Source organism: Nipponia nippon, unplaced genomic scaffold (genome assembly GCF_047370975.1).
Source record: "Nipponia nippon isolate SJK-2023a ecotype South Korea unplaced genomic scaffold, ASM4737097v1 scaffold_6, whole genome shotgun sequence".
NCBI lineage: Eukaryota > Metazoa > Chordata > Aves > Pelecaniformes > Threskiornithidae > Nipponia > Nipponia nippon.
The window spans coordinates 58,380,102-58,405,918 of NW_028262380.1; positions in this window are offsets into that span (position 1 = coordinate 58,380,102).

Genomic DNA, 25,817 nt, shown 5'->3' on the forward strand with positions numbered 1-25,817 from the left:
AATCCAGGACATGCGTATGTTCAGTGCCAGTGAGCCTGCTTCTTATTTTGCAGCCATGATGATGCCAGAGTCAAGAAGGCATCTACTTAGGATCATAGCTAAGATTGAAACCAGATTGCTGTAGCACTTTTGAGAACGCTATCCATGCAATGAAAGAACTGGTTTTCTTTTTTTTTTAATCTCTCTCTCTTTAAAAAAGCCACTATTTTTTACTTCTTTATTGGTGAAGATTTATAGGTTTTGAATTAGAGAGAGTAACTTGGTGTAAGGAGTCAAACGCCTACTCCAGGAGTAAACCAGATGGCTGTTCACATGGGCAGGCAGTAATTTAACTGCTTGCAGTCAGGAACTGTATCTCAGATTCTGTTGCTGGTCACACTTAAGGTGATACACCATGCAAGTTCAGGTTACAAAACACTTAAAATGCTTAAAAAGCCTGTTTTGTATCTGGTAGCTAGAATCAAGCAGCTTGAAATTAAGAACTGTACCCCAGATATATTGAGCAGGCCATTAACACGTGCAGGTGGAGTATAAGAAATGGCAGGTCTGCAGTACTCCAACTCAAACAGAAGCAAAAAAGGAGGAGAATTTTAAATAAGGTCTGCTGAAGTGCTCGTGCACACAGACCTGAGGTGGCCACGCTTCCCACCAGGAGGGGAGTGCTCTCACTTTGAAGATTCGAATCTCTAAACGCCACGTTTCAGCAGATCTCGTGCATGACCAGGCCAAAGGTATTGACACAAGATGCTACTGTTTGCATTTCATGGGTCTGTGTTTGAAGATGTGGATGGTGTTTGCAGATAACAATTTTCCACCAGACAGGACTAGTGTCTGGAGTTCTTTCCATATTTTTATGTCTACAGCATGCCGTATTCTGGCTGACCAATCCACAATCCACTACTGGATTTCTTTACCAGATACAACATAAACGTGTGATTAGAATATGCAAAAACAGATCAGTGAAAAATAAGCACTCATCTGCTGAAAGGACGAGCCGCCTTCAGTTTGTAAAATATTTTGCATACATGGTCAAGAAAGGCAGAAGGCAGAGAATAAATACAAGTAGAAATTGGAGTCTGGGACTCTGTGTTGGAACTGAGGTGACGCACACAAGGATAAAAGCTTGAATGGTTAATAATGGTCATGCACGCTCCAAGACAGAGTTAAAACCTTCTATTTCAAAGGCTCCCGCTTTCAAATGGAGCTTATATATTATTCATTATACGTGGACTTGAATTGTATCTGCATTCTACTGCTTCCTCCATTCCTCTCACTCCTGCTCAGTTCAGCCTTTGAATTAGCGTGCATCTTGCACCCTAAATGAGATTTTACTCAAATTTTGTGTACTTATATGAGGAAAATGTGAGGTAGAACCAGAATCCAGCACTTCTGTGACTTGCCTCACTTCTCAACTCTCTGGCAGGTTAGGTAGTATGGTATTTCTCATTGAGCTGCTCATAATATCTGCCACGATAGCACAGAATCACCAAAAAAATCCAGAAAACAACTTCACTGTTTTGGGAAAAAAAAGCTGGAAAAGCCTTTCACTTTCAAATATCCAAATTGATTGCCTTCTGTCACTTTAAATTTAATATAAGCACATTAAAGTACAGTATACATGATGCAGTACATTAATATACTTAGCAGATGGATAACACTTGCTTGTGATTTAATACTTAGATATACTCATTTCACATCTACTTTACAAACACTTCATATATTTGAATCTTTAAGTCAGACTTATCTTCAGACTAGAGGCAATTGAGTCACATGAGCATAGGATTTAGTTTATTAGTTCCATAACCTTACTGGTATTTTGGCAAACCTGATAATAAAAAAAAATAAAAAAACCCCTTGCATCTGGATTTTAATATATTTCACAGGATTTCCTTTTTCAACATGATGAAACCAGCTCTCCTAGACCTACAAACTGACTGATTCAAGACAAAATTCAGACCCTGTATGTCATTCTTTACTAAAATTCACAAGCATTTTTCATGTGAATGTATTACAAAACACTTCATAACAGATAAACCAACTATACATTTGTCATAGCTTCAAATACTTGCTTTAAAATGCAGTCGACGCTTGGGAAGCCCTGGCAAGAATTTTACTGAATGGAGAACCGTAATCACAAATGGGGCAAGGAGACCAGACTTGAGAACCTCAGACTGAAGAAAAGACATCCTTGCCCTGGCTCCAGGCCAATTAATATCCCTTGGTTCCCTCATTTGTTTATTTGTATATGAATGAACACCACTAGAACTCATGGATCATGGTGAAAGGCTGGGAGGACAAGGTTCGGATGAAGGGTTTCTGAGCCTGCAAAGTCCTATGCTAACACGTAACTTCACTCACGTGAGTAGTCTGATCCAAATCAATAGGATTAGTCATGGAAGTAAACTTTCACGTGTGCTGGAGTATTTGGAGGATATAAAAATGCCAAGATGAGGGTCAAGATGTAGGATCCAACACAAAAAGCTAATTATACAGCAGGGTAATTTTCTACATCTTGTTAATTCCAAATTTCTGGTTGATTTTTTCCTGTATTTTTCACATGAGGCCATTACTAAATAATTTTTGTATGCAGAAGCAGTTACTTCTAAGAAGTTATTTTATTTCTCATAGAAATTATTACAATAAAGAGTATACCCCTGAGAGATCATAGTGGAAAACACCTCTGAAAAAGACAACAGTAACCCTGAGGATATTTTAATGCCTCAACACAAAGACAAAAGTTACCAGAAATGTAAAGGTGAAGAGCATAGGACGTTGGCAATCATAGAATCATTATAATGCAGATAAACTAACATTTCTATAAGCACTGTCAGTGATTTACATCCTTAAAATGGGCTGAACCTTCTGAAACCTACAGACATTGTGGGTCAAAGCTGGTAAATGTTATTGTGGGACAAACAATTAGGAACTAGAAAAGGCAGCAGACGGAAGGAAGAAGATTTGATTACCAAATTAAAAGGATGGAGCCAGGAAGCAGGCAGAAAAGAAATCTCTGTATGGATTTTAAGAGGGTGAGGGAGTTAGTTGCAGCAGGAATTCTTCCCTTGGTTCAGTGGACAGTGTTCTTCAAGTGACTTAAAGACAGATAAAGTCTGGTGATTTTTTGTTTTTCCCCCATTTGGAATGAGTATATTCCAAGTAATTTATCCGGAATAAAATATCTCCTTACAATCACTGCATATTTGAGTATCGGTTCTTCATTTTAAACTGGCCTCCACAACTCTGCTCAGGGCCATGTTCTTCTCTCTGTTTAACGAAATTACTAGGATGATATAAAGTGAAAATCCTTATCAGGATGTCCAGTACCCTCAGTTACCTTCAGCTTCCCTTCTTGATGCTACTAGTGATTCCTCAGTCCTCTCAAGGTTTCTATTTTATGTTGCTAGGTCTGAAGAAGGCAATGGTGGGCTCTGATCTTTTCCAATCAGTTGTTGAATCTCTCATTACTTCAGTGAGGTCTGAGCACAGACATCTACATGCTCACTACTACCTCCCCAGTCAGTCACATTACAGGAAAAAAGTGTCTCATCGTTCAGCAAATCGTAAAAAATCAGTAGTCCAACCACAAGTGCTCTGTTACAACTCTTGAAGCTGTTGTATCTCGAAAGGATAATCTGAGAATTAATTTAATTTCAGATTTGGTTTCCTGTGTTATAAAATTCAATGAGATGTTGATATAAATAAAAAGTATCTTTTTTTTTTTAATAAAGGATGATTGATCTCAGGCAAATGTATCCTACTCTTCTGGAGACAATCAGAGTTCAGCCACTGCTGAAGATAGATTCAGGACAAAATACAAAATTTGAACAGATCAAACGTGCGTTCAACAGAAATCCTGATTTTATTACTTCTTGTATTTTTTTCTATGCTAATCCCTAATTTGACTACCTCTATCAATGTTGGTCCCTTCCCCAGTTATTCAAGTACAGTTTCAAAACGCGATGCCATTAGCAGCTGAAGATTTTAATCCACTTTTGAAGGACAAGAACAAAGTTTTGTGGGAAATTGTTGCTTGTTCATGCAAATTTTCCAAAGAAAATTCTTTCCTTCCTGATCATGCTCAGATCAGGTGTGTATAGCAATTCCTTCACCGGCAAGATAAAAATGCCCAACTGTATCACACCCCAGGCAGGAAAAAAAAAAACCAACAAACCAAATAAACAGAAAACCCTACTCTGAAAGGCTTATCTGCATCTGCAAAATAACTGTTTAGTTTCTCTGGATCAGAACAAAGTAAATTTTAAGTTGCCTGTAAGTACATTACAATACCTACCCAACAGGGTTACTATCAGGTGCAAAAGAAGTGTGTACTATGGATTTAACTTCTTTCTCAGATGTTTTGAGAAGACACCCTAGTTTTCCCAGACCTTTTATTCCCACTGAACCACCAGCTGTCAGATCACCCACTTTCCCTCTCCTTGCAATGGGCTTGGATCTGCTGTGTGCTGCAGAGCGGGAGCACGTGAAGACGGCCAGCAGGCTTTCCAGAGCTCCTGGCTTTGTGACTCTCTAGGCTTCTTCTTCTCTCTCTACAGAGGGAAAGGAGGAAAAAAGCCCAGTTCCTTCAAGGCTGCACAATTGTAAAAGCTTTGGAAGGGTGGTTTATAGGGCACGGGATGGTCAATCATTGAGGCTGATTCCAAAAATCAGTGTTAGAGGTCTCTTTCACATGTCTCTCCATCTATGAACAGCACTGTCACCTCTTCTGTGTGAAATTCTCAGGGAAGGAGAATGGGGTAAGATACTTGTGATGTCTGGACAAAAATTAAGTTGTTATCATGAAAATTATGGAACTAAGGTGTCACTAAGCGCAGCCTCTGGAGAGCCACAGAGCTAAAAAGTTAAGCTGGGGGTCAGAAAAGTGTCTGAAACCTGATCACGAACATTTAGGACATCTTTCCTTGCCACAAGTATAGAGATAAAGGAGGCCAGTCAGGAGATATTATCAGCTAAAGAATCCATAGATCTCCTGTAGATTTCACAAGTATTCACGTGAATAAGCATAATAAAATAGCCCGGCTGCTTGGGATTACAGGTCCCAGCCTTGTGTCTGCATCATCTCAACTCCGTCAGGCCGCCAGCTGCCAGAGACTTTACTGCATCTTTCAGGGGCACAGATTCTTCAAATTACTGTCATAGACTTCTTGTAGCTGTCATATTCTTTACACTACTTGTATTATTTTTATACCAAAGGTAAAGTCAAGCTGTTTTGTCTTCCCTATTTGCTGTGCCTGTAAGAAAATTTGAGTCTTTGATGATAATGTTGGCTACGGAGGTCTAACCCAGTGAGTACTGACTTAAGGGAGAAAGGGACCACTAGGTAACCTCTTAATTTACTGTCCTTGGTATCAGTCATGCTCCTTAGTCCTGGATCTCTTCTGGAGTGCTTCCATTTTCCACAGCCTTGCTATGCTTCTTCCTCACCCAGAGCCCTCCACATGTACGCTTCCCAGAAAATTGCACCGCTGCATTATAGATGTCTGCTTAGACGTGAACACAAGCTTTCCTGTTCCTTTATCTTTCCGAGACTGCACTGTCAAAAACAGTCAGCTGAAAGTTACGCATGTGGTAAATGCTCTCTCTGTCTCAGTCTTTCAGGGATTTGGGAGAGGCACGGTCTTTATAGGTGAGCAGAAATATATCGGCTACCGGTCATATGAGATCGACAGCAAGTGTCAGCGATGGTGGGGGCTGATAAAGGAGGAACCTGGAGAAGAAGGTTAACCCTGTGATAAGATTGCAGAAAGCAATAGTGGTTGGAGGGAAATATGAGGAAAGGGAAATTATTATGGCCTTTTATAGTTGAAGGTGATGCTCCTAAAGGCTCTTTCTTGACAGAGAAGAAATAGGACTGAGAGAAGAGAATGGATAGGCTTTGGTGGGGGGGAATAATGGCACTATGGATGAAAAAGTAGAAGGGCAGAAAAGATCTATCAATCACAGTGACACAAAACACTTGTTATTTATATATACAGGGACCGGGAGGAGATATGGGAACTTTCAAGTTTGTGTTTTGCCAGCTAGCTGGGGGACAGGATGAAACCATCTTATCTGGGCTCGACAAGATCTCAAGATCAGGAAGGTGGCCTCTCGCATGTGGAGAGGCCTCCCTGTGCACGGCGCTGGGAATGTCTTGTAGCAAGAAAGTGTGCAATGGACTTAAAGAAGAGTGTCTTCCAGCTGAGAGGTTTTTTTCTGTGTTGGTTAAAACCTCTAAAAATGTGTCTTTCTGATGTTTCTGGCTAACGATAGCTCGGGTCTAAAATTAAAACAGTCCTTGTGTTAGAGGGACAGAAACAGACCCCGGCGAGCTTTGGGAGCAGCATTCCCCCAGTGGGGCAGGAAAGGGAATGTTTTTGATCGCTGCAGCTGAAGTATTTTCTGCTTGATGTGGAAGGCCAGGGGGGTGAGCAGAGATGCAGAGCACAGCAAGGCTCTCTGGAGAGGGGTCTATTATGTTTGGGGTTCGCTCTCCTGGATGAAACAAAGAGAGGAAAAATGGCTTGGGGAGAAGTCCTCTCCCAGGGTACTTACTCGTATGTCTGCTTTCTGACACATACCTACCGAACATCAGCACTCCAGTGGTTTTTGCCTGACATCATATTTAGATAAACTATCCCCCTGAAACAGCAGGATTATTTGTGTATGATTCTTCATTATTATTGAATGTGGACTTCTACCCATTTAAGAAATCTTGTGCTCTTAATTTTCTGTTTCATCTTGCCCTGGCGGATAGTTTGGTTCTACTGTACTTTTCTGTCCTCTGCGATTGTAAGTGTTTGAGACTTATTAAATATAAAAGCTCTTTGATATCAGCTGGAGCACAGCTGAGGATTAAGGCTGCCCCTCAATATGCTGCCTGCTGCTGTCGTGTGTAAATCCTATGCAGGAATCGCTCCCTTCCACAGAAATCAGCCGTAGCCTGCATGAAACATAGCAGATGCTTCGCAAAACAGATCAGAAAGGAAGTGAAGATACCTTTTCCAATGAACTTCGTGATGAATATAAAATCTGGCATCAGAGCAGCTCCCCTCAGGAAGCCAGCAAATAGGCATCTATAGATGCCTATAACTCACGCATCTATAAAATGCCTCCTGGAATCTTTAATGGGTGTGAGCAAGCGCCTGTCAGCTTTCTGCCCCATGGGAAAAGATGGTACCGGCGGTGCGCTCAGAAATGGTGCTGCCAGGCTGGCGTGCTGCGCTGCTCAGGAGGGGGCTCATCGCAACCACCCGCGGGTGCCCGGGAAATGCCCCATCCGGGCATCGAGCTCGGCTGACCCCGACTTAACCAAAGAAATCTGACAGCATCACAGTCCTAGGGGTTATGACTGCAGGCAACAACAAATTAATCTCCAGAATGTGAGAAATAATTAAAAGTTACCAAGACCAAAGCAAACTGGTAGTATTGGTCATCAAAAGGGTAATGAAATTTGGCCATTAGGTGGGAATCTACTTTTTTCTGGCAATGTTCAAATATTTTGCTGCCAAAGTTTCATCAGCTGTACTTTACGTTTATAGTTATTTGAGTCTCCATTAACGTGTCTGTTCTGGAACTAATTTTTAGATGGTTTACCCACAGGAATACCAGCCCATATGCTTAAAATAAAATGGGGGAAAGAGAGAGAGAGATACACGTAGAGAGAGGGAATATAATTTTTTTTTTTGCAAGTGATAGCATGCCTGTATATGATTACAATGTGTAAAAAATACTCCAAAGCCTTCTTCTCAATCCGTGTTTATAGGAAAAGTCCCATACACTTATAAAGGAGTGAAGAGTTCTGAAACCAATACCATAAATCAGCTGTAAAACTTCATGAACTACAACCATGATGTAAAGCTTCCTGGACGATGAGAGCGTCTGAGGGTCTTTGCAGCCTCTCGGTTAGGTAGCTGTGCTGCAGGCCAGTCACTCCTCAGCGCTCACCATAACCAAACTTCTGCTCTGTTTCTTAGGGGAGCTGCATGTTGCCTTAGCGATTTCATCAGGAGGCTGGTTTGTTTGGGTTTTGTTTTTTTTTCACTAGATGCTGATTTGAAAAGATATATTGACAAAGAAATGCAGATAAGCCGTGGGCAGGTTTACTGCTGTAGCCCTCCCGTTGCTGCCATTCATACCCTTGTGAATCAGGGTGTGCTGGAGCAATCAGCTTTTCAGAGGCATCTGCCAGAACGTCGCTTCTTCCAGATTTGAGGCTAACATGTATTGATTTATTGCAGTCAGGAGATGGGACCCATCAAAATTAATCACTCTCTGTGTTTATGTCCTACCTTCGCTGTTTCTTCCTGTGGTTCCTGTGATCCCTCCCCAGTAAATAGCCTGCCTCATCTTCCCCTTAGTTCAGTCTAGCATCCTTCTTTCCAGCAGTTTGTCTCCTTTCCGACTGCAGCTGCACTGCCACACTACTCTAGCTCTCTAGGTTTCTATGGAGCTCTATTGCCAAGCACACACTAGGGACTGACCTGCTACATCTTCCTAAAAGCTTCTAGCAGAATTGTAGCTCTGTACAAATGTTTGCAATGCTATCTCTTGACTTTTTTTTTTTTTTTTTTTTTTTTGTGGCTATATGAAAAATCATGCAAGGAGGTGTATTTCATCATAGGATTTATCACACGGCGTAATGAAAAGGGGAAGGAACACTCTTTACACTAATGTGCTGCCAAAAATGTATATATCTTTGCAGTTATCTGCTGGCTGGAGTGAGCCATAACTCTTTATTACGGGCTACATATCTAATGCCATTGCTACAGGTCAATGAAAGCTACTAGTGGCAAGGAAGCTACCTGGGTTTAGGGTATGGCTCTCAAATCAACTGTCTCTTTATTTCCTCTCTTTTATTGGTCTTATTTTGTTTTCCCAATGGCTCACTCTGTGCATTTGTACTCTGCATTTTTTTAGAACTTAAGCAACTTGTTTTGGTTACCTCTTGTGCTGCTCCAAATTTTGCAGGATCCTATTTAAGCCCACAAAGGTCACTGTTCTTCCCCCATGAGCTGTGTATTCAAGTCCCATTAATATTAAATAGGATTTAAGGGAATGCATTGAGGGAGAATAAGCCTCTTAAACACCTCTTTTACCATACCTATTTTATTTCTTTGGCATTTCTCACCTCTTGAAGTTATTTTCTTATTTCCTGGTCTACACAAGCGTAGACCACATCTCGCCCTTTTAACAAGACTCCCTCCCTTCCCCTGTTGAGGACTCTCAAGGAAGACAGGCACACGGCTCTTTGCACTGTTTTCTTTTTCACTTCCATTTAAGAGACACAGTTTGCTTCCTCTCTAAACCCATTTCCATTCAGAGACCAAAACTACTTCTCTGTTTTGCCCTGAGAAGGAACATGTACTTGCCTGAAGCCATACGATGTTCTAAAACTAACATAAAGACCCACTTATTTATTAGCCTTCTCTGAGCTCTTTAAAAATGGTGGTTTTCATCCTTAAGTACTTCACAAGTTGTGATTCTAGCACTGCCCGAGGAGTGCTGTGGGTTGTAGGGTTGGGCAGCCCTGCTGGAGTAGGTGGCTTAAGGTGGGTCCATTTCGGAAAGCAAGCGCTTTCACATGGAGTTCAGTCTCTGTCCATAGGCAGCAATGCTGACTTGTGGCAACCGTTATGGTGGACAGAACTAGGAGTTAATACACAGCTTCATGTGTTATTTCCTTCTTGAAATGATGGCCTGAGATAGCAAGTGCCATTTCTACACATCTCTGAAATAATAAACAGGATTTCTGTACTCTGATGAACAATTTAGCTTCAGTCTCTGATTCAATTGTTTCTCCATCACCCAACAATGAGCTGCTAAATGAGTTGAAAATCTGTTCTGAGCTAAAGATGTCTTTTCTGTAGTACTAATTGCTAACAAAGTGAAACAGAATATTGAGACGGAGGAGGATAGAAGGTCACTTGCATGCAATCTAGTTTAAAAAAAAATGATCTGGGGATATATTAGCCATGGCTTAGAAGTCTTAGCATGAAGGACATTGCAATTTATCATAGGAGAATTATACTTTAATTGCCTGTAAATAGCTTCCAAAGATGTCTGTATAACTTCATAGTTTACGGCTAACTGGGTAGTGTGTTGGTCACAATTTTTAGCTTCGGGTGACAATTTCAAAGTGTCTCTAACTTAGTCATTACCATTTTTGCAATGATTGTTAGTTAATCTTGCCTATCTCGAGAACCTGTGATATGAATCTGTACTCGCACAGGGCCAATTAACCTTTGTTTCTCAGGTGAGCGAGGTAGCTGTAGTAGTTTAATGAAGGAGCGCTTAAAGAAAATATCATTTTATCTGGAAAACTTACAGCAGGAGAGGGTGAGAGAGAACAAGGACGCTATCATGCAAGGTAGCTCTTAAAAGGTGTGCATAATAAAGGGGCTGTGTGAGCCATACACAGGGACTCCAGTAATAGCTCCTGTGTTAAGGGGAAGGTTACCACATTACTGTTTGCTTTTTACTCTTTTTTTCCGCTCCCTCCTGTTAACAGTGGCCTTGTGAGCACCACAAAGTAAGAGCTTTGGCTTGCGTTCACTTTGAAACCGCCACAGCTGTTTGCTGCAGGGCTGCCCCTGGCTGGTCGCTCTGCCGGCGGCGGCTCCTCTGCAGCAAACGGGGCACAGCAGCGCCCGTGCACCTCAGCCGCTCGCACGTGCAGTGCGGCAGCCCACAGAAAACTGATGGTGGAAGTAACTTTTTGAGCCATCATGGGCATGCCAACACGCTGGCTTGTCCCTGGCCTCTGCTATTCCTCCTGAAATCATACCCCAGTCATCAGTGCTTGCTCTTTGGCCTTCGTTCGTGTCTTTATTTTTTTTCTGGGTCACTAGTGTTTTCTTCAGCTGTTGAGCGGGCTGTGTAGCCAGTAATCTGGGAATGTCTCAGAATGAAACACATTCCCCTGGTCCTTCTCTGCAAGACAGCGCCACGGGTGGCAGCTCCTGCATAGGGGAAGGGGCCTGAGGCAGGGTGGCAGGGAGGGACCGCTCCTTTGCAGCCCAGTGCCGAGGGTCAGGATTAATGAGAACCTGTTTAAACAGAGAAAAGAAAGAAAGTGAGATAAATTCTTGCCCTCCAGATCTCAGAAGAGTTTGAAAATGTGAATACTAAAGGCTCAGACCACAGGTGAACTTGAAAAGAAATGGTTTTGTGTACTTTGAAGATTCACAGCCAGACTCATGACTTTTTTATGAAGGCCTGCCGGATTCATGCTTTTTGAGTCCTTCCCGTTGGTGGAACGGGTGATTTACCTTTTGGTTCATTCTCACCGCTGCTGATACCTCAAACACATTTACTAACACAGGCAGACTCCTCTTGAACGTCAGGAGGCAGAGGGGTTGGGTTTGTCTGAAAGTGACGCAAAGCCATGTCACGGCTGACCTGTTGGCCGGCGTAAGGAGCTCAGCGCAGGGAGGAGACTCCCCCCTGGCCCGGCAGGCGCAGGGCCCCTCGCAGCAGCACCGAGCAGAGAGCATGTGAACCATTTCTCCTGTGCATCTGCACAGGCAGCGGCACTCCCAGGGGAGCAGCGCCGGGAGGAAACAAGATGACTCCTCCTCATTGACCAGGCTGGAATATGGAGGGATTATCTACAGCATCCAGGAGAGCCTTTAGTCAGTGCACTGTTAAATAAGATGGTGTAATTGTCAAAAATAGCACGGAGCATTTCCATACTGCCCGCTGTGCTTCATAAGCACACAGAGAGCTCCACTAACACACTGTCAATATGTACGGTGGCACTGAGAGCACGGCATACGGAGGGAAGGCGTGAATAAATTAAGGTTTTTCTGTGTTACCAGATCACCAACAGAGAGGCAGAAAGGGAAAGGGGCACCTTCGGGCAATGCCCCTGCCTACAGCAACAATAAGAGGTGCTTAGCAGCTGCTGCTGCATCAGGCTGGGCATACATTAATGCTCTAGCTCAGCCCAGGAGCATGCTTTTCAAGTGAATTGCCTGATTACCCTCCATTACCATGTTCAGGTTGGCAGTCTGGGCGCATGAGGCTGGATGCCTCCCTGCTGGAACAAAACGGGACGATGTGGTGGGGAACGAAGCCCCTAAAACCTGTGCAGCGTCGGTGCCGGGTCAGGAGCACCCGTGGTTCTGCTCTGCAGCTTTGCTCCCCTCGCCCACACTGCTTGCCAGGAGGCCACGGGCTCTCTGCACCTCTTGGTGAGCCTAAGATGGGACAACGTATATTTATGCAAAGGCAAAATGACAAGGCAGGGATCACAGCAAGGAATAGGTATTAAATGGGTTGGAGGTCCCAGGAACTAAGGAAGTTCTTGATGGCTCCATGTGCTGTAGTATGCTTAACGTAGTGAAACCATTATGTTATTTTTAGGTCCAGTTTTCACACGTGAGGTGTGAACACAGGCTTCGTTTTGTTTTTAAAGGTGTGACTCTTCCTCCTCAAGCTGTTCTAAATATGTGCCTCCATGTTTAATGTGCCAAAATAAATGTTCTGTTACTTTCTGATTCTGGTTTGGATTTTGCTTCTGAGTTTTAAGCCAGTAATGTGCACAATGACAAATTTGATATCAGCGTTCAACACCATCAGATACATGATACTTCATGGCTATGTTGCTTCGGTCATCTTTCTTCTTCCCGTCATTAAGTTATTGGCTCATTCATTGCTAAGAAAAATATAGAGAAAGGAAACTCTTAGAAAGAAAAAATCATTTAATTCCCTGATATGAGCCCAAACCTGTGGCCAATTTTTTTTTTTTTTTTTTTTTAGGGAAAAGCCTATATTCCAGTTACGTTTCAAAAAAGCCTGTTTTTTTTCTTTTTAACAACACTTCTGATCATGCTGGTAAAAGTCGAGAAAGCATTATTGACTTTATTTAAAGCCTCAGCTGCTCAGGTAGCCACCAAATATAGCTGAGCTCTTACAAGAACAGCTTGCAGGATTCTAGTATTGTTTAATTTGAATACAAACCCTAGTCTAGGGTTTCATACCACAACTAGACTTAATGTAAATGAGATTCTGATCTGGAGCCAAGCTCCACATCTGACCCAGCTCCAAATATGTCAGAATCCCAAAATATATTTTAAGTATACCACATGACAAAGTCCCAGAACATCACAAAATGTTATATGATAAATATATCCAAATAGGAACGCTTTCATAAATAAATGAGTTCTTGTGCCAATGAGTCCTTCTGCCACGGTGTCGAGGATGCACGGTCAGGTCCTTGTCCATTTGTGCAGAATAGGTTTGCATCACGCTAATGCACTTGGAGTGCTCCAAAGCCATGTGTGAAGAGCAAAACATCAATTGCAGAGGTGAGAAAAAGAGCCAAACTTCTCAAATGCTACAACCAGATGGCCCAGCGCTTAACACCGCGGCTGCTGCGCAGGAGGGGTCCATGTTGAGCACTGCTGATCCTCAGGCCAACTGCGAGGCACCCATTTGTCTGAGAGATGCAACGCCTTGCTCTTTGGTGCTCTCGGCAGGTGGTTACCCAGCAACAATGTGACTTCAGCCTGCGTGGTCCTCGCTGCCACTGGATGGATGCATCACTCACAGCTGCTGCCATCGGGAGGGAGATAATATGATTGCGGGGAGGGTGGGAGGAAGGTAGCCATAAATGAAGGAAATTTATATATCCCCCACCATCTAGGTTGCTGCAGATCAGCTGGCTGGTACTTAGACACAGTCTTTGAGGAAAAATCAGGGATCTGAGTTCATTCATTTCACAGCAAATGAGATTACTGTAAAAGAGGAAAGATCCCAGATGCTTGCTCTCCTTGCATGATTTTTTAGACTAGGTAATTGTAGCACCTGCCTTTGCTGAGTTGTGTAATGATGCAGCTCACCTTTGCAGTGACCTTCAAAGGAAAAAAAGAAAAAGAGGAAATAGCTTGTACGCAGAAATACCTATAACACATCTTGCAAGAAAAGTCGCTGAAGAGCGCTTGCCTGCTGGCTATGCCGTATGTGAGGGGGTGGGGGCTGGGACTTCACCCTGGATTCTCACACCATTCCTCTTTTACAACCAAAGAAGGTGACTGGTTCCTGCTTTTTCTTAGCTGTTTTTCCTACGGCTGGATTTGTAGCCTGAATAGTTAGGACAGGAATTTGGTGCCGCACTTCATCCTGCTCACTGCTATTGCACTGCAAGTATGCACAAGAGAAGGAAGAGGGACTGCCCAGGTGAAAGCTGGTGGAAGTGCAGTGCAGGGAGCCCTCGCTGCGCCCGCTCTGTCGGTACAGCCAGTATACATACCCAGCCTGCTGATCCCTACAGAAATGTTGCTTCTACAGAAATGTCTAGTCTTCCCCTTGAACTATGAAGAAACATTTCTGCAGACCATGAGGGATGTGACACAAGGGGAAAGAGAGGGAGTGGGGAGGATGTACTCTCCACCCTAACACATCCCTGTAGGACAAAGTGTAACTTAGCCCTTTGCTTCCTATCTAGTTGCCCTTAGCTGCAATGCAGACAAAAGAAGCCTAGTCTTTATTTGCTTTTCAGATTTCTCAGTTATGTTCGATACCTATTCCTCAACAGAGCTTCCTAAAATAGGCACACAAAGGGTGCCTGCATCTAGGAGTGCTCACTTAATGGAGTTACCTTGCTCGAAGGCTGAATGAGCTTCAGAAGGACCCTTTTAAAACTGCATCCTGCAAAAATTGGTGCAATTTATTCCTGCTAAAATTTATGTTTGAGCAAGCAAGGGAGTATAATGAGCTATGTCTAGTTTCCACCCAGTTTCAAAACTGGAAAATTTTTCTGTTCACAAAAAAGACCTGAATTCAGCAAGCCCTATTCTTTGCCTATTCTTGGCTATGAGACCTCCTCACCGCCCAAAAACGTTCAGCATCTCTCAGAGTGAGGACCTCAGGACCCCATTCAGGGTAAGTAAGAGTGGCTGAGGCTGCGCCTGAGGGAGGCCTCACCTGATGAGCGGGAGCGCCAGCCGTGCCCGCGTTGCAATGCGGCTGCGTGGCGGGGCGAGGGACGCAGCACATTCTTCTCCCTGCCACAGGCATTCCCGCAGAGGCAGGGAGGCTCGCGGGCTGCCAGCTGCTCGGCCCTTTGCTGCTGGAAGAATGCAGCTGAATGTGAAAACTTGTCACCAGGCTGAAGCCATGATACACCTGTCCCTCCTGTCAGTCTCCTGCAGCAAAGTCTCACAGGGACTTAAAAACTCAAGCCATAAAAGTGGGATTTAACGAGCCTTATTCTAGAATGCAATATGTAACATCCATGCTCCATATGTCCCATGATGGGAATGTCCTTTTAAACCGTGCTATGTAAACAAGACAACAGCTGTGGAATGGCATGAGCCGTCCCGCTGTAATTCAGAGAAGACTTAGGCAAAACTTTAGAGGAACATTCCTTTTTGTTAAATACCTATGCCCAGAGAAATGGGAAGAATGTGTGATGTGGATCACTGTCATCTCCTTTTTTATTAAGTGGCAGATCTGTGAGAAACCCGTTAGAAGGAGGAAAATGGCTCCTCCGGCAATGAGAACAGGGGAAACCATTTCCCTTTTTCATGTTGTTAACAGTCTTGCATCTCGCCTAGAAAGATAACACGTCGGGAGGCTCCTAGCGCTCACCTTTTATAGGTCAGCAGTGTGGGAGCCCTGGAGGAATGTACTCTGGTAAATGTATGGAAACAGCTGGCTGCAGCTGAATCGGTTGTTTCCTCCCTGGAGATAAATGTTTGTCTGTCTTTTTTCCCCCCCCGTTTTCTTAAAATCTAAATTAGACTGCCATAATGCAGAGAAATTTCCTGATACTTCCAGTGAAAGCATGTATAACAAATGCAATAACAAGCACTGCTCAAAGCATCACTTTTTCTATTTGTTAGCTGAACTGAGAGGAAAAGGATTGTAGTTTTCTGTTTGTTCCTTTGGTGGGCTTTTTTTCCACATGAAAACACATATATTATTCTATATTAATCTCTGGTTAAACAAAATGCTTTATTTAACTATAAATCAAACATCTTGGCTGTTCCCCATCCCCCTTTCCTTTATTAAACTTGGATAAATTGAAACTAAGCATCTTCAAATTGCAGGTCAAAGTGCTTGACCAGTCTTTAAAAAGCAGCCCAATGGTTTGATTAATTTGATTTTAACCTGAAAATAATTAGTTCTACCAAACTTTCATTATTGGTTAATAAAACTTCTAGCATTACAATTTTCTTCTGTTCCAGTTACGATATACGTACTGACTTTTGTAACAGACACTAAGATTTAATATCCTTCTAGGCAAATATTGACCAAGACAAGAGGTCAATATTAACCTGTCAAATCAATAAATCCAAACATTCACATTGGCAGTAGTTAATCTGCTTATATTTATTTAAAAAAAAAACCAAAAGCCAAGATTATCAAAGAAGTTAACATTGCCGAAGCTCAGAAACATACATATTTATCACATAATTTACAAAACTAGTAACAAGTGTTTACTTGGAACATGGAAATTAAAAGTTAAGATTGTCATAAATCTTACCTACTTTGACCTAACCAGAAACTAGGAATCATCATCACACGCTCACTTTTCACTTGGCTGTTTAAAAGCTGCGTTTGACTAAGGCAGCTTGTAATTTTAGTGCCTGAGTGCAGGCCTGCAGGGTCAAAAGGGAGAATTAGGTGCACTCTCTTCCAAATACCTGCTCTGCTAAATGCCCTGGCTACACTCACTTGCATTGAGACACTGGTAGCTTGGGGGGAAAAAAAAGCCTTGAGGAGAGGAGGAGAGATTTTATTAGAGCAATTTCTTCAAAGCTCTGGGTAGGAAGCCAAAATCTGCATTTGCAAAGGTTTCCAGCAAGGAAATAAGTACAAGGTGTCCATCCTAAAGAGCTTTCCATCTGTGATTACGGAGGCAGTAAGACTTCCTAGCAATGGTTCCAACTTCCCCTAAAATCCGTTATTTATGATGGCCTTGTGATAAAAAGTTAGTATCCTGTCTGAGTTACAGAGAAGTGGGCATACACCTCATCAAGCTTTCAGAGAGGATTTTGAAAAGAATTTCCCACTTACTGCATTAATAGCCCTGTGTTTGAAAGAGGTACAGTGCAGAAGCTGAGAGCAGAGGAGGAACGGTCTTCTCTCTCCTCTGCAAAGCACATCCTTGAATAGAATATTTTAGGTCTCTGGACCCTTTCTGTTTATTTCTAGAACTCAGGCAACGTCCTGGCTATGGAGCATCTGTGAGCTGGCAGCACAAATCACCATGCAAATGAGTACACCAAGGACCTTTATTAATAGAAAGGCAACAAAGACTCTTGAGGAAAAGAGAGGGGTAGCAGGCAAGGAGAAAAGGTTCCCGTGGGTCAGCTGTGGGGTTAGCAGAGGGAATTCAAGGCTTGGAGCTGCACCATCAACAACCTCTCTCCATTCTCACAATGGGGCATTGTTCAAGCATCTCGGTGATGTCCTCTATTAATAATGGTGTATTCTCTTTGAGAAGCCTGCCCTAGAAACCGTATGGATTAGACATCAAGTCCCACATACTTTAGCAAGGGAAAAAGAGAGAAAGCATAGAAAAGCTAGGCTTGCTCTTGCATTCCTTCGCTGTTGAGGGCAAAGGAATAACACAAAGCATGCACGAAAATATTCTTAATAAGGTGTGTAATCCGGTCATGAAAAGGGGAGGGAAAATACAACTGTAACACTACCAGTTTGATCCTAGCTTTCAACATTGGGATCATGGTTGTATTCTCTGCCCTTCGTGTTAATGCAGCTGAAGTGGAAGAGGTTTGCAGAGCACCGTTTATTTCAGTTGTCAGCTGTAATCACGATCACCATCCCTTGTGCTGCAGCTATGCCCCTGTGTAACAGGATAGGGGTCCCCCATTCTGCTAGAGCTCGATGAAGTATAAAAGACATCGATCCTGTCCTGAACAGCTTACCATCCAACCAACAGGCAACAGGCCTGAGCAACATAAAAGCAAGCAGTGAGGCAGAGGAGGTGCTAAAGGGAAGTTTATAGCATTTCTGGGTTACAATGGATGGTTTTATACCCAGCCAAAGGTGTCCAAACAATTTAGAAGTGTTGAGCTTATTGTAAAATGAGTAATTAAAAGATAACAGCTCTGCTCAGGCACGGTTCCACATGGTCCGCTGAGCACGCTGATCTCTGAATATGGGGTAAGTCGGTGAGTTCATGCTTAGGTTGCATTAAGACTTTGCTTTTCTCACACAACTCTAATCCAAGCCAGCTACAAAGAGCTGCAGAGGAGGCAGGGGAAGATAAAGTCAGTTGTAGATGATGGAGGAGGATGGCCATAGAGGGAATACCAGCGGCAGTTGGAAATATGGCAGTAAGTTGAGGCGCTGGCCTACAGCATCCACGTTTTCCAGGAGCCAAGCCTAGCGCTGAGAGCTCAGAGGCCATTGGTACTGCATGTGAGAGCAGCTGCAGGAACTAAAGGTTTGCCCGGCGCGTAGTATGTAACGAATGACTCTCAAAGGCAGAAAGGAAGAGGCATTGGTGAGCATGTTCAGAAATTAGGCACTTGAGGAAAAGCAGCATTACGAGACACACAAGCTAAGTAGGTGGATAGACAGTGGGCTTGTCTACAGGGGAAATTCAGTACCAACTAAGCAGAGGTGTGAATTTATACAGCCCTAGCTACTCTGCACTAGCTTCCTGTGTGGATAGCCTTAATCTGTACTAAGAATGCTTTTGTGAGCACAATGACACATTTACTACAGGAGTTAATGTAGAGCAGCTAATGCGCTGCAAATTCACACCCTGGCGAACACCATCCTGCCTGCCCCTGCTGATTACACAGGAGCGCTTTTTCAGCAAGGGGCACTTCAAGCGACGCACAGTCAGGGAAAGCATTTCCAAATGTTCATGCCGTACTGGGTCAGGGCTGCCTGTGCAACCTCGTGGACAGAAATCCTTAACAAGGATTGAACAGGGATGCTTGTGGAACAAATAGGTCTGGACTTTTTGATAAGGTTGGGAGGCTAGCCCTGAGGAAAAGCTTTTTTTTCTGAGGTGTCCCAGAACTATTTTATATTATTAAATAACTCTTTGAATATACGCATGCTAATATGCTTTATGTGTCCTATAGATATGATTCCCTTTCGCCAGATACAAGAGTTTATTTACCTCTTTGTTGGAAATGGTGAAACTGAAATACAAGTGAAATGATGTACCTGAGAGCGCATCTGGAAAGGGACCCCTAATCTCCTGATACTAAGCCTTGCTCTTAGGGAGTCTGGCTGTCATAAACCACAATTTTTTGTCTCTGTGAAGGGAAGAAAGACTTTGGCCCAGCTATGAATCTGGGACCAGATTTTGTAGCTGAGGCACTGCAGTATACGACGAACCTAGTAAAAACCGTGCTTGCTGGAATGCATCAAAAATAACACTTAAAAGAAAGAGGCTTTTAACAAATCCCAGCCACTTCTGAAAAAATGTTCGCTTTAATCCTGCTGATGTTGCTGAGACCCTTAATCCTGGAATTGTCTCGCTTACTTGAGTACACGTGGGGGGAGAACAATCTGGTTCTATAGAAACAAACATACTCTTTTTACAAGTGATAGGTTAAGCACGCAAAGTCTGTCATTACCATAATGACAAGAGTGATGCTCTATGAAGAATATTAATGCATCTGTACTCATTCCATCACGGAGGGCATGCCACTTTTATTACTGAAAGCTGCTGATGTGAATAACACAGAAAGGTTTCTCAACATTTCCTGTTTTGCCGAATAGTATGTCACATTGTCACAGCACATTGTTATATGATCTGGTAATGAAACACCGTAATGCACTTGCGCGTGGAAACAGACTTAAGGATATGGAGAGTACATTAGCCCTCAATTATCTGGCCTTGGATGGCCTAAATCTCAACCTCTGGACGCTTTCATGTCTTGCATGAATGCAAAAAGTACCATTCAGAACTGACAACCAGCACTGGCTGCAGGAATGTAGCAGCATCTTCTGTGACCGCAGACAAAAAAGTGTGCTGCTGCACATGGCAATATTGGGTACTTATCAAGAGACACCCCACCTGCTCTTAACTCTGTCTGATTTTACCCTTAATGTTTTACAAATAAACAAACTTCCACAAACACTCAGCTATGTTGTGGTACACTGCAGTTACATAAAGAAGCTGCAGTGTGCCGCTTTGCAGGGATGAAGCTGTTTTATAAGTGGATGCTCCAATAGGAAACATCTGTCCCTTATTTATGGGCATGGTTTAAGCCACTGAAGTGCTGATTCTTTACTCTTTCCTCTCCCCTCTCTTCTAGTGGTCTATTCTACAGTCTGACAACTATTTACAGTCTATTCCAAAGGTCCTTCTCTTATTTCCACCTGAAATTAGCCATGATACTACTCAATATGCTGACATTTCTGATGCTTAGCATCTAAGGAGACGTCTGCTTCTTCCTTTCCAGCTCAGAGAAGATGGGTACGGAGCGGGCGAATTCCTCAGAACTCCGAGGCAGCCAGTTCACTCAGGCAGGGAATGGCTCTGTGTTACCATATCCCATCTGCAATGCTATCGTTACATGGTTGAACTGCAGTTTCCATTATAAGCCTCATTTTCTGGGGTTTGTAGCTCATCTGTAACTGGCCATTAAGGTTGTCAGCCCAGCAATGAATATTATTCCAAGACTTTGTTAGAAAATTGGCTTAGCTTGCCTGTTTTGTTTTTTTTTACTTTAAGAGCTGAAGTCTAAAAATAGTTTTTAGATGTGGGCTGTGAAAATCTCGACAGATCGCAATGCCCTCACCAAAATATCATGGGTAATTTGACGCAAACTCTCAGCAAACAGACCGGCACGGACTGAAACATGGAACTTGAATTAAGGTTAATTGAATATCTTTCTGCATCTTGTGTGCCACGCTGCTCCATTCCTGGCCTTCCAACTCTTATTAGAGACACTGTCTATATTTAGCTTTCCCACACTAACCCCATTCGGTCTGCATGTTGGACTTGATCTCGCAGATTCTTTGTTTAGTTTAGTTTTGCTCAATTTCAAAGGCAGAAAAGAGCACTGCTAAAAGCTCTGTACACCTCCCAGGAATGTAAAATAAATTCCACGCTTAGACGGTAGTTCAGAGCATTATGATTATTTACAGTTGTGAGTTTCACCCTCCCTCTGCTACCAAACTATATTTGCTTGTTCATCTATCTCTCCACTGGGCAAAGGTGGAGACTCACTCTCATGGGAAGGATTGCAAGGAAGAGTTACTTTCTGTCCTAGTTACTGAGGCTGAAGGAAGAACAGTGCTCATTCTCTTGTGGAAGAACATCTTCAGCTTCCAGGATCCCTAAAGCTTTGTGAAGCCTGGGTACAAGATATGTGAGCCATATTTTTTTATGTCTTTTGTCTCTGCTCTGGCTCTGGGGCCCTCTCTTTTTCCTGCAGCTCTCAGGCAATGTGTCTTCAGATAGATATCTCAAAATGCTTAATCCATTGCTGAACATCTGTAGTATGGAAGGGTCAACACATTCCCTCCTGAGCATGCCTGAGCTCCTCTGCAGCCATAGAATTTCTCTTTCAGATGATGTGGCTGTGGCAAGCTGTCTACCATGCTGTTGAAAAAGACTTGCATCCATCCCTCGATTTAATTCTGTGTCATGGTCTGACTGTTGTATTACAAATCCTTCGGAGCTAGGACCTGCTTTTGGTTTCCTTGCAAAAAGCTGTGAACGCTTGTGATGAAGTCAGGCAAATGGCAAACAGCGTGATAAATTAACAGCCTTGCCAATTGCCTTTGGAAACCAAAATTCCAGGGAATTCAAGTAGAATTCCACTATTGGATTGTTACCTGTTACACTACTTTCAAAGCTGATGAAGACAGTAGGAAACCTAGTGAAAAGTAAGACTGCTATAATATTCTAATACATCACTAATAGGAAGTTTGTGCAATCATATTCCTCCTCTTCCCACCAGTTTGCAGTTTTCCGGTTTAGTAACACGGTACACAATTCCCAGCATGTATAGCAATGCCATCCAAAAAGCTTGTTGCCCCTCAAATCTTCTCTGTCCCTTTGTCAAAAGTTGCTGCCCCGACGGCAGAGACAGCATAGCAGGCAACACATCAGCTCCACTGATGCCACAGGGTACAACCCAATATATCAACTTAAAGCACCACTGTTTCTTGTTTATGTTAAAATACTGAGCAGGGCACTGCTGCTGAGTAGCAGGTACATCTCCTGCTCTGTCACTTCTGCTACAGAAGCAGAAACCTTAAAAAACGGGCAGGACAATCAGCTGGGGCAGCTAGGATTTAGCATCCACTGCCAAATCTGACAGGGATCACAAAGCAGAGCCCTCAGTTTCACCTACCATTATTCACTCACGCTGTATTAACTCATTCCTATTGGGTTTTACTGCTTTGGCTAACAAATGTGGATATCATATTGCCTATTGCTTAGCCAAGCTTGCTTCAGACCACAATGAGAGAGAATTCAGAGAAAAGCAACACAATGAGTTTGTCACTAGCTCTTCTGGCAATGACATGCCCAGGAACTGGGCACAATTAGTGCATGATCCTGCAGAGAGAGGTACCACTGCGTCCCTGCTCCACATGCGTAAGTAAATCACATTTCCTTAAGTAAACTCAAATGCACAGTAGAAAACTGAAGCTTTCCCCCAAGTCTCCCTTTTGCTTGTTCAGTTTCTGAACTCTTAAATTTTATTTCTTTTTGGAATGCCACTGCTAATGTAAAGGAAATTAAATATCAACATTTCTTTCAGCACTTTTTAATCATATGCTTTGTGGCTAGAACTTATGCTGTTAGTAAATGCATGTTAAACCTTGAGAAGATTACAGTGCAGCCCTGGGATTTCAAGAAATTTCAGGGAAATAATCAGTCATTGTCCCACTATTGTGTTACAGCTACCTATAGTGTTAGGAAACAGAAAATTAATACTGATTAATGCATTTCTTTGATTTACTCTCAATGCAAGAATGAGATAACAAATTGAAACCTAAATTAATTTTGATAGGAATTAAATTTATTCCATCCAAATTCATATCTAAAGATGGTAAAAGTCACCTCTTAGAAAGAAATGAAGCAAAACACAGTACCTCTAAACCCATCTCTTTCCTAGCTTCACAAAACAAACGTAAACCTGCTCTAAGTGAGCGCAACTCCCTGAAAGTAAGCAATCGGTAACTCCTTCTAAGAGGTCTACAATTTTGATGTATTTTGCTCTTGCTTAAATTTAAAACTCTGCAGACAGTAACCCTTCTTTAAGGGGAAATTGTGGTTCTAGAGGGAATATGAACAGAAATGCCTTGAAGAGAGAAACTGCCTCTACCAGAAAATGAAGCAAGAACCTACTAATAATGCGTCCTTGACCCCAACAGTGACCAGTACTCTGAATACTTCTTCTTCTCCAGGTACGTGTTATTCAGGGGCATTTTGGTATTTTCAGTCTTTGGAGCAAGGCTCTCCAATAAGCTGTAGCCAACAGTGAATTTAAAATACTGCCTCAGCCTGCCATGACTGCTGTCTTGACACAAGTTTGTGCCTTGATAGTTCACCCTGCTGCTTGCACCACTCTTCATGACGAGCCAATACAGCTTCCTCTTATTCTCCCATAACCTCTGGAATGATGAGTTTGCGTTCTGCTCAAACACCAGCCAACAATTTAACAAAGTGAGAGACCACCACGGACTTAGCAAGCCAGCAAAAACCATTACCCAGCAGAATGCCTTCCCTTCCTTTTACACTGCTCTCTTATGGACATGTGCACCTGAGTCACGTTAGCAGAAATGTTTTACACTGGGATGCGCACTCCTGCAAAGATTGTTGTCTGGTTTCTGCAAGTGGAGTGGCAAGAGTGGTGGGAACCTGCAACATGCACCACAATAGCTGAACTGAAATAAACAGTGACAAAAATGGGTTTGCTACTTATACCTAAGGTGCAAATCAGTAGAAAAACAAAGATGGAAATGGTGAAGTAAATTCAGATTTGGTATTTTGTGGATGCAAAAGACACCAAAATGGATTCTTACTTAATCAGAGGCTAGAAGAAAGTTAAAAAGCAACTAACAAAAAAAGCTGTACATGGGTCTGGAAGACTAATTTATTTGAAGGCAATATCTTACGTGATTTTCTTGTTAAACACACCTATCCTTAGAGCACAAAGTTATTATTTTTTCACATGCATTACTGTAAAAATATTTAGTGCAAATAACACTGCTTTCCCACATACATCTACTTTTTAAGCATTTTGCACCTGAGGTGCAATTTCTATCAGTACTGAAACTAATTCCTCACATCCTACTAGTGAATTTTTTTCTGGCTGTGAGTGGTTATGTCAGCACTAGAGCCTCATGGGGTATAATGTATGAATATACACCATGCTAGTGCTAAACTCCATTATTATGGGACTTATTTTAGGTTTCTTTGTATACCTGCTTGTTCTCGTTAGTTACGACTTTAGTGTCAGCACCAAATGCCAGTTGTCTGACTCTCAACCTTTCCATCACAGGGTCCCTTTAATATAGACTTCCGATCCAGCAATAAAGGAAAGACCACATAATACCCCCAGCACTTAATACTAATGCCTCTGCATGACACTCATCAAAAAGCAAATAGTCCACTGCTGTTTTAAACCTGGTGGAAGGCCATGTTTACATTTGCATTTCAGGATACAACCTACTAAACCTAACACCATTTAAAAAAATGGTAAAACTCTTCATGGCCCCTGGGAAACTAATATTGGTACATTCCTAACACTGACCCACAAGAAGAGTCCCAAAACAGAGGAGCTCAAGGCCAGCTGGTTAGTTTTACTGAGGTCTGGTTCCTGGAAAAGTAGCACGTGTCACCTCCACAGCTGGGGACTGAGGCAGTGAACTGCAGCTGCCTCCTGGGAGACCTGTAGGGTCTGGCAATAAATACAGATTTCCCATATGTCAGTCTGAGACCCCGGTGAGGTCTGGGCAAACTGTGCTTAAAATCCTCATCCACGTCGGAGTGCCCCATTTGAGTACCCCTGCTCTAAAGTGTCAGAAACATCTGTACTAAAAGCCACCCTGTGGGTTTGCTAGGTGAATTCAGTGCTCCTCTGTCTTCCATAAAAGAAGGTGAGCAGCTCGCAGCTGTAACACAGAAGTCTACATATCCTCTAAAAGCATATTTTTCTTTCCACTGCAACTGAGATACACTGCCTTCCCACTTTTCTGTGCAAGGCCAAAATGTATGTTATTGAATCATTAAGAATAGCTTTGCCTGTTCTGCAGGATAAAGAATCCAAGAAGTAGGGCTCAAAGATGGTGGAAGATATTTACTTTCAAGAAAAAGGTTGTAAACAAGCTGTATGCTATCTGTAACACCTTATTTCCTCATTCACAGCTGAATCTTTCCTCAGGAGAAAATTTAGAGGGGACTTTGCTACCATATTTGTGGTGAAGCCACAATAAATCCAACAGGATATTCCACTCAAGGGAGAGATCCAGGGGGGAATGGTATAAATTGCCAGCAAAAGCAGAACTATTTCAGGGTGGTCTACTTAGAACTAACTTCTCTTCTTGTTGATTATGTTGTTGATGGTTGGCCAAGATTTTTTTCAGAAGTACCTAAAGTTAGCTCAAAAGGTCATACTTGGGAACGCAGATAAATGGCCCAAATTACATACATTCTGTGCTCCAGCAGCTCAGCCACTGGTTTAAGTATGAAGGAAGCATGCTGCTTATTCATCCTCCTAAACATTTTCAAAATCTTGACCTTTGATTTTCAACCAACTGTGATGCTGTCTCTGTCTAATCAACAGTTCTTAATCTATTCCGCCAAGAAAAGAAGTAAAACTCTGTACACGTGAGACTGTAAAAGGCATAAAAATGAAGAG